Source organism: Pimephales promelas, chromosome 8 (genome assembly GCF_988280905.1).
Source record: "Pimephales promelas chromosome 8, fPimPro1.hap1.1, whole genome shotgun sequence".
In the NCBI taxonomy this organism is placed as follows: domain Eukaryota; kingdom Metazoa; phylum Chordata; class Actinopteri; order Cypriniformes; family Leuciscidae; genus Pimephales; species Pimephales promelas.
In genome coordinates, this window is record NC_142776.1 from 26,032,109 (window position 1) to 26,043,078 (window position 10,970).

Here is a 10,970-nt window from a genome sequence, read left to right on the forward strand (position 1 = left end):
GTCAGTTTCCTGCAGTTCTCTATTGCTCCACATCCCTGCCAGAATAAAGGTTCAGCAATTTACTGCACTTTAATAAAAGAGGCCTCGTACAGGGCTCTTATTGAGGTAGGCAGTTTCCCAACACTGTCAACTCAATGAATTACAAAAGAGGAGCCGTTTTAATGAGGCAGTATTAATTAGTGCAGGAGAGCTTGCTCAGACTTGTGGTGTTGCAGTCTTTCCCACTTGAATTTGCAAAACACCCATGCATGGCTGCACAATCTTTACACTGAAGATATGCACATGCATCTACATAGCACCTGGGACGTTTTACACAATTAGCATGTTCCCTAAAAGCAAACATGCTTACGCCAACATACTGTTATCCTCAGGAATGAAAGCCTGTTTCCTGTCGACAAGCTTTGCCTGAAACATAGCAGGAAAAAGCCATACAGCATAAGGCTGTATTTCGCTCAATGGATTTTGTGTTATTTTGAGAGAAGGAAAATCCCATTTAAAAGTCGTAGCATTGTGCAGGATTTCTCAGTCTTGCTCCTAGAGTCCAAGCCCTACACTTTTAGTGTGTTTTGCTAAGGCAAGCTTCAATATTTCTAAACCTCATACTTGTGATTCAAGATTTCAATAAACCCCTTAACCTTTGTATTATCTTCAGCACACACACACCGCATCATTTCTGCCACAGATATAAATGAAACCTCAAATTATGCGGCTTTTTGACAAACGTTTAACTATTTGTTTTGCATAGTTTAATTTAATTTATTTTGTTAATATAGAAAATATGATAGTATATAATTGTGTGTGTATATATATATATATAGTTTTACGATACTTTATGGAGCTTTTGGGTCTGTGTACTGTTTGAACTTCTGAATAGTTTTGCCTGTATATACATATAATTATATATATTCATCACGATTAATCGTTAAAACATCACCATCTTGATTCAAACTCCCACATGAATTCCTAAATGATAACGATTCGGCTATGTCTATTAAACCTGTAGGGTCAGAGCGGAACATTTAAATCTGCGTTTATGACCCAGAGAGAGCAGTTGTCATGTATAGGATTCAGGTGGTGACAAGTGATTATTAAATATGCATTTGTCACTGAATCATTCATTCGATTTGTTAAAAAAAAAGCTGATTCATTCAGCAATGAAATAAGTGAAGTCTTTATGAGTGAGTCTTTGAATCATTATCCATTATCCTGCTCAATCATTAATGCATTATCCTGCTGGCCATAAAGGGATGGACATGGTCAGAAACAATGCTCAGGTAGGCTGTGGCATTTAAACGATGCCCAATTGGCACTAAGAGGCTTAAGTGTGCCAAGAAAACATCCCCCACGCCATTACACCACCACCACCAGCCTGCACAGTGGTAACAAGGCATGATGGATCCATGTTCTCATTCTGTTTATGCCAAATTCTGACTCTACCATCTGAATGTTTCAACAGAAATTGAGACTCATCAGACCAGGCAACATTTTTCCAATCTTCAACTGTCCAATTTAGGTGAGATCTTGCTAATTGTCGCCTTTTTTTCCTATTTGTAGTGGAGACGAGTGGTACCCGGTGCGGTCTTCTGCTGTTGTAGCCCATCCGCCTCAAGGTTGCGTGTCGTGGCTTTACAAATGCTTTGCTGCATACCTCGGTTGTAACGAGTGGTTATTTCAGTCAAAGTTACTCTTCTATCAGCTTGAATCAGTCGGCCCATTCTCCTCTGACCTCTAGCATCAACAAGGCATTTTCGCTCACAGGACTGCCGCATACTGGATGTTTTCCCATTTCATGCCATTCTTTGTAAACCCTAGAAATGGTTGTGCGTGAAAATCCCTGTAAATGAGCAGATTGTGAAATACTCAGACCGGCCTGTCTGGCACCAACAACCATGCCACGTTCAAAATTGCTTTTAAAGGGGTGGTAAAGTATGATTTCACTTTTCTAACTTTAGTTAGTGTGAAATGTTGCTGTTTGAGCATAAACAACAGTATCAAAGTTACAACGCTCAAACTCAAAGTTCAAAGCAAAGGAAGATATTTGCTTTTAAAGAAAAGGACTACAACAAATGGCTGGTAAAGACTATACGACATTCCACCTGGGTTAGTGACATGAGCAACCCCAAAATATACTTAAACCCTGCCCTCGGGAACATGCAAACTGAGCCTGTCACTTGAACAACCTCTATGTCTTCTAGTAGCTGTGCCGACTGAAATCTAAATAATTCCCTTCCGAATCTCACAGAGATGGAGAGAGTGAGTATTAGCTGTCCATGAGCTAGCAGCAGGGTCAACTTTATTACTCTCTATGGGCTTCTCCCTCGACTTTATCGGACTTTATGCCTCCACGTCCCCCGATTGCCTGCAAGCTTCTCCTCCTGTCTATACGGTAATTTCTCTACTGTGCGACGGAGAGTCGATTCGTTATGGCGCAATCGTAAGCCATCCATCCATCTTCTTCCGCTTAACCAGGGCCGGGTCGCGGGGGCAGCAGTCTAAGCAGAGATGCCCAGACTTCCGCCCAGCTCTTCCTGGGGGGACACCGAGGTGTTCCCAGGCCAGTCGGGAGACATAGTCCCTCCAGCGTGTCCTAGGTCTGTGCCTGGGTAAGATTTAACGCAACAACCAATAAAAAAAGCATTTCCTGGAATTGTTCACGTGATTCTGCAACAACATCTTCCAAAAGTTTCCTTAACCCACAGAGGAAACCACTGGAGCTCGGAGTATTACTTTGGGCAGAGCAAGTCATGATCTCCTGTTTTAATGTTCAACAAATGTTCAACAACTTGTTTGACACAAACAATGAAAATTTGAATGCTGTTAGATAATCACATTTTAATATTATCCTAGCCATGGATGCAAATTGCCCCCAACTCCTGCCTGTCTTCAAAACTTGAGAGGCCTCTATATATCTGGACTCAAGCCTGAATGAAATATTGGAGCTTCATGCTTTACCACACTTGACTGAACAGCAAAAATGTAACATTGCCTTTGGTTATGGTGAGTGGAATCGTAAGCTGGGACTACAGAGCACAGGTATGACTGAGGCAGCCAGAAGAGTCGATTTACTTTGATGCCCTGGCAATTCCTTACTAATGCTAGCTATTTTCACTGTACTGACGATTTTGAATTGGTAAAAAATAGAGCAGACACCCTCTTTTTCTTTTGACTCCTTCACCCTCTCACTCAGACATAACCTAACCATGCAAACGCAGGGGAATACTATGTTCCCCGTAAGATAAAAACAGGAACACACTGGAGAAAAAGCTCTTTACTGAACATAGCTCCTTATCTGAAACAAACATACACACACGTACGCTGCACTGTGACGATCAATAAGACAGATAAATGATAACTCAGTGGGTTGAAGCTGAGTCATGCAGTCTCATTGTGTTCTCTTTACCACTCGGAGGTCAGGATATCACTGATGGGAATCTGTGTGAGACCCAAACGTCAATGGTTGTTGTGATTACAGGGAAAGATGGCCATACCCACATGGTCAGGAGTCTTATGCATTATTGCACACTGCCTTCAATGATGGCTGATTGTTATCGACGTCGCTGTCTCCAGATCTCAGGTACACCTAACTGTCTATCAGTTCCCAGCCCTGACATTCTTCCCTATTTCTGCTGAGAAGTTCCAGTAAGTGGTCTGGATTGTGTGTTTTAAGTTTAAAAGGATACACCCAATAATGAATATTGCCATTCTGTCATTTACACTGGCTCATGTTGTTCCCGCATGACTTTCTTTCTGCGAAAGAGCTCAAAAACAGAAATTCTGAAGAAAAGTATTTGTCATCTATTCATACAATTACAACAAATGAGGACTGTAGCTTTCAAGCCCAAAAAGACGCAAGAGCTTCATAAAAGTATCATAAAGTGGTCCATATGACTCAAGTCCTCTGAAGCCTTTGACAACTTTTTGTGAGAAATTTAAAGGGGTCATATATGGGTACATGCACTTTTACAAGTTGATTGCACTGCAATGTGTGTTGGCAGTGCCTGTACATAACCATCATATTATGATAAAAATCCATCCAGTGTTTTTGTTTTAATATCCTTTTATGTTTTCCCCTCCCTCAAACTGAACCATTCGATCTTGTGACGTCACTAAATCGGACAGCATAATAATGGACAGCAACGTTTCAACACATCCCCACCCTGAGCGAGCTGTCATCAGTGCATCATTGTAGATACGCTGGAGCAGATGGCATCTAATGCCTTGTTCACACTACATGATTTTAAAACGTCAGACTGAACTGTGAGGTTCACACTACATGACTTGCTTTCAGTGAAATCAGGAGTGTTCAAGTTGTTGAGCTGTTCACACCACACAACACAACGTGATTGATCCACAACAGGAGGTAACACACTACACGAGCTGACAACAACTCTGTCTGTCACCCAACGATTCTATCTTGTCTACAAACCACGTTTTGTCACAAATATCACGCGATAAGACGAACCGGAAATGACGCAAAACAGCACGTGCGTCAATACCCAGCAAAGAAGAGAAGAACACAACACGTGAATATGGACGTCAGACTAGTGCTTCAAACTGTGCGATGATTTGCTCTGAGAAAAAAATGCAAAAAAAGAAAAAATAAGATTTACCTGGTGACCTCAACCCATGCCTTGCTCTGATTGGCTGGAGCTCATTACATCACTGAGGTTGAGTCTTTGATGCGTTGTTGGCTCTTTCATACTAACACCCTGACCTGTCGGCGAGCTCAATGATTTGCAAATCGGTCTTAAAATCCCGTAGTGTGAACTTGGCTTAAGCGATTGTGGTGTTCTGTTCTTGGGTGTAATAACGAACAGAGTCATTTCCGCTGAAGACGCAGTGGCTGAGTTTTGTTTTCGAAGGGAACTTTGTTTTTTCTTTGTGTAACCCGATATCAGACATTAGGCCCGCCTGAAGAATTTTTTTGCACACAGTGCCACGACCAATCAATCACCCCTTTATGACTGGCTGCCTGCACATTCACTGTCCTCGCGGCTGCCGCTGCTGCAACTTGAGGGGGCTGGCTACTGGACGACTCGCCCTCCACGGACAGTTTTTAATGTTTAAAATCATGATTTTTTTTTATTATATTTTTCAGTTCAATTAAGGCCGGTTTCGGGATTTGGGACAACAGCTTAGATTTTGGCACTGTCCCTAATTTTTCGGGACTTCTGGTCATCACTGAAGCACTGACAGACTTTTTTTCTGGATCTTCGGAGGACCGAGGAGATTGGAGCTTTAAATTTAAAATCTAAATTTCTATAATTTATTAAAAAACTGCAGGAGTGTGTGATTGCTTTACATTCCGCAAGAGTGAGGGTGGGGCCTCAATTTTGGGGCTTTACTTCCTGGTCACTACTGCGCATATCTGGACAACCCTCTAGACAACCTTAATTTTTTTTTTTTTTTTTACAGTGATTATAATTATATGAATTATATAAAATTATAATTTTTCACTGATGTTCCACCTCAGTGAGCTGCTAACTTCTGTAGTTGGATTATTGATTCACTGATTTCAATTATTATTTCAATTTCAACAGTTGCTGCCTTACATTTTTAATTACAATCAACTTGAATGTTTGTCATTTCAACTTGAATTACATTAAACTGACTTTAAAAATGAGTTGAATCTTGTATAACTCATAATTTTTTTTTTAATGAGTTGAAGAAGCAATGTAAAAAAAAAAAAAAAACGTTGTCAACTTATTTGTCGTATAATCTTTTACAGTTTATATGGTTTTAGATGACTACAAATATACTGCACACATCATATGGACCACTTTTTTGATGCATTTGTGTCCTTTTTGAAGTATCAGACTTGATTCTTGTATATTATAATTATTATTAATATAGTATAGTTTGATTTTATATAATAGTATTGTGATTTGAGCTCTTTTTGGAGTTTAAAAGGTCCTCAATTGTATAAAAAAAACCCCCAAAAAACATTACAAATATAATAGTTCTAAATTTCTCCCAGGCGTCGTTGTTCATCTTGTCAAAACAAACATTTATTTTCACATCGCTTTTTATGCAAGTGGTCATTTTTGATTTTCCAAAATTCCTGGGCTTTTGCTGGCTGCAGAAAGGCACTGCAGTGACTGAGTCACCATAGTAACACAATAACAAACCGAACTCTGTTCTTCAGGATTGTGCCTGCAGAGTCTCTTTACACTAACAGTGTTCTGGGTCTTCTCTTGGCAGACAGATGAACGGGAGCTGGAATGTAAACAGGAGGCTGGATTTGTGAAAACGCAGCATGTCATCTTTGTTTAGCACCCTGCCGGTGACATGATTATTTTTCTACATTGCACACCAATAACCCTCCTGGTTACATACTGGACATCGAGCTGAATATTGTTATTGAATAAAGAGTCATGCAGGCTGAAGACTCTGTAGGGCGTCTGGGTAAATGAGCCCGGGCTACAACAAATATAGTGTGATTGGAAATACTTTGGAGTTTCTAGTTTAAAAAAACAAAACAGAAATGTTGAAAAGAATAAGTCAGAGGTGACTAAACTTTTTTAAAGGTGGCCAGATTCGTGTTGTATTGGACACACCTGGGGGCCGGACAGTGTGGTTTCTAGAAGGCATTGTGGTCTATAAACTAATTGTATTTAGTATAAATACAAATGAACAAAACTGCTAGCTTATAACAGAAATAAGTATTTTGGCCTATATTTCATTACTGATTTAATACGTATATTAATAATACATGTCTACATTAATAATATAACCAAATTAGATATGAATTTCCAACATTTATGCTATTCCACGGTTACAGTTAGTGTAGGCTAATTTATTATGGCAGATACAAAGTCTTTGAATCTAAATTCAAACCTTTATTTTATTTTATTTCAGTAGGCTATTTTAGGATTCACTTGCCAGAAATGGTCGGCTCTTTTCCCCATGTGCTTAGACATGAAACCCCTGTAAAATGCTGCTTACGGCTATGTTTAATAATTCATATTATTTTGTATAATAGTGTTCTTTAACAGTTAAACTCTGCTGTTTTTTTTTTTTAATTAATACACTCACAGGAACTAATGCAATTCTTGATTTTGATAACGAAATCATTTTTGTTGGTAAGGACTCTGAACAGGTTATTTTCATATTTCCTTGTGCATTATCCTGAATACAGTTTACTTTGACGGGTAAGTTTGTTTGAAAAGAGAGAGGGCTAGAGAGAATTTACATGAACAAATACAGTATTCAAATACAGCTCATCTATGGACATGTATGAGGTGAAATTAGGTCACAAGGGACATACCTGTTTTTTTTAGAATCAAATTTAGAATGGAGAAGATTTGAAACCTGTTTCTGTGTTTTTTTTTTTAAAGTGCAAACTAGTTGCAGACTTAAAGGGAAAGTTTACCTAAAAACAAAAATTATTTCATCATGCACTCAGTCATGTGTTGTTTTAAACTTGTATGTATTCGTGTTCCACACAAGAATGAAGGTCATACAGCTTTGAAACGAGCGAATACGTGATTAGAATTTTCATTTTTGTGTAAACTGTCTTATCACAAGCTTCGGTCTTGAATTGTGAATTTGGCTAGATCTGGGTGTCCCAAGGTGCAAGTAAACAGAATAAATGAAAAAATTTATATGCTAATGTATTAAGGTAAATAAGGTAAAGTAATAGTTATAAGGTAAAGTAATAGTGAATGAAAGAGATCTGCAGCAGGTCATTAGCACACTTCATTTAACCCGATTAAACAAATGAGTCTTCAGTGTGTAGAATAAATAAAAATGGTGCTTCTGCATTTGTGTGAGAATATTGGACTGGTATACCACGGCATCCAGTCAAATACACAAACTTTTCTGCATCTCAAATAGAAAGATATTTTGTAACTTCTTTTTATGAGACGGGAAAATGCTGTTATGAATTAGAAACATTAGAAAAGTGGCCTTCAAATGTTAATGGCATGCTTGCTAATACCACACAAAGAGAGCATGTACAAGGAAAACAACAAAGAGCCTATAATGTGGCAGTTAGTGCCAAACCACGAATACCATCACAATTCTCAAACCCTGCAAGAAAAAATAAGTGTTGCTTCAAATGACCTTAAATATGAAATAATACATGTACAGAATACATGAAATAATACAGATGAAGAAGCAGCAGAGGTTATCCTCACACTGTAAAAAATAAACCGTAAATTTTACGGTAAAAAACGGCAGCTGTGGTTGACAGAACTTTACCTTTAAAAATACGGTAGGAATGTTAATGGTTTTACAGACTTAACTTAAAATTTACAGTAATAAACCGTAATTTATTTTCTGATAAAATGTGGATTTACCAACTTATTGATGTATTGATATCTGTTTTAGACCATTGTAATACACTGACAACCAACAATCATCACAGCAGTGATGAGAGTTACATGAGCAATCACAGCTCATCACAAGTAAATACTTGTATAAAGCAATACTTAATTAAAGAAGCTGCACAATGTCATTCACACAAACATTAAGCACCATCTTGGTAACACACATGAAATTAAAAACAAAGGCAATAAACATTAATTTAACAACATTAAATGTAACATATAACCCTAATGTACATAACTGATTAGAAAAAAAAACAAAACAAAACAATAAAACTATGAGGAACCATAGTTATTTCAACAAAAATACATAAAATGTGAAGAGTCCCATAGGGAATTGTGGGAATGTCAATTTATGGTTTTTCACTGTAAATTATACAATGATTTGTTCTTTTTCACTTTCAAAAACTGTAAATTTAACGGTATTTTACTGTAAAATTATGTCACAGTTATTTACCGTGTATAGTACGGAAACTTTCTGTTTACCAATTAACAGTTTTGCACTGTAGCATTTTTACAGTATTTTACCGTTAAAATCACGGTTATTTTTTGAAATGTCCTTTGTTAACAATATTCATTGATTCATCCATGCATGTATCCATTCAACTGTTTAAGTTATTGTGGGTCACAGATTTAATTTTGAATTAATATTCAACACTATTAAGAATAAATCATTCATTCATTGCAATTAGGTATTATGCTCATCAAAGTAGGCCAACATGAGGTTTTAGGCCACCTTTATCAGGAAGGTCATTGTCATGTAAATTAAGAACTACCATATTAGCATACACAGACTGCAGACTATATATTTCATTCATCTGTCCTCGTAATCTTTAATCAAAATAACTTACCCTCCCTCTTGCAGTGATATCTCTTCGCTTCTCTAAGGGTGGGACAGTCTGTCACTCATTGGAAATCACAATAGCAAACCACAAAACATCCAATCAGCTCCCAATGGACAAAATTCAGAGGCTGCATCTTTCGAAGGTCTATTGCGTCACCGCATGCGCGACAAATGCGTAATTCGTTTCCTGTGAAATAAAGGACAAAGCAGATGAATCCTTCGCGGCCTTGCGGCCCTTGCTTACCCCAGAATTCATTCTTTGACGGTGACGACAGGATTTTTGAGAGAAATTGCCAAATTACACTTTTAAACACAAGTATTGGGTTTCAACAAGTCAGATATTCAATGATAAGTAAAAAAAAAGACAAAAAAAAAAAAAAACCAACAACTTTAAAGTGGCTCAAATGTTGACTTGGCTTACTGAGATGCAGTTTATACTCTTTATAATGTACAGAAATGGACCCTGGTGAACATAGACAGTTTGTGAACCCTGTTTTGTTTTCAGTCAGTTTAATATACCTTTCAATAAAGTCCAGTCCAAACGTCAGTGTCGCTCATCAACTGCTGACCTGCAAGATGCAAATGATGCAAGAATTTGGTTCTTAATCATGAATCTGTTATGTTTGTTAAACGACCCTTAGACAGTGTCTTTTCTCTGCATTGCCAAAAGCAAGTAAGTGTGCAACAGGAAGCACTCGATTTGGATGGAAGGATGGAAGTGAAGCAATGCCTGCAGAACTGCCAGAAGCTCCAGGTGAGTGACGTATTAATCCCTGATCTGAGAGTTTTACTGTTGAAAAACTTTCTCTCACCTTACATAATTTGCTCTTTTAGCCAACATAGCAGTACTGGGACCCCGTTAAACTTTGTGCTACAGAAACTACATCTATGTGTTTGTTTATCCCCCCTCCCCCCACACACTTACATTAACAACATAAAATACAAAACTTTCTCAGTAAGTAAAATGTGCAAATGAACAACGACAAAAATAGTGATTATTTATAGGAACGATTATTACTGCATATGTGCAGATAAAGATAATTTCACAATATCTCAACCATCTTAATATTTAAAGAACAAAATGACCAGAGATTCAAGTATTTTTTATAATAATCTTAAACTGGATACTAGAACAATAGTAGTAAATTATTAGTAGTAACTTTGTAGTAATATTGTATAAGGGATCATTCAGGCTGGTCTCATATTTTTTGGTGATACAGAAAGTTAAATACTCAAGGGTAAATAGGACTGTAAAAGAAACAAGAAAAAAATCTCTACAGAGAGATGTACAAGGACACCAAATGAATACTGACAATGCATTCCTCTCCTCATGCAAGAAATCCAGCACTAAATTAAAGTATCCCTTCTTCCTTCTCCAGCAACATGATACATCCAATCTGAAAAATGTCTCATTTGATCTACATTCTGACATTCTGTCCAAAAGAATTTTACAGATAACTGTTCAAAAGTTTGGGTTCGGTAAGGATTTTTTGTTTTTGAAAGACATCTCATACTTAAGAAGGCTGCATTAAAAAATACAGTTAAAAACATGTATTCCTGTCATGTAAAATCTGAATTTTCAGTTTACTCCAGTCTTCAATGCCACATGATCCTTCAGAAATCATTCTAATATGATGGTTTGAGATATGTTTTGAAAACAGTAGCACTGCTTCACCTAATATTTTAGTGATTTTTTTTTTTCAGGATTCTTTGATTAATGGAAGTTTCAAAAGAACATAATTTATCTGATTTTTTTTTTTTTTTTTACAATGAAAATGTCTTAAGTGTCATTTTTGAGA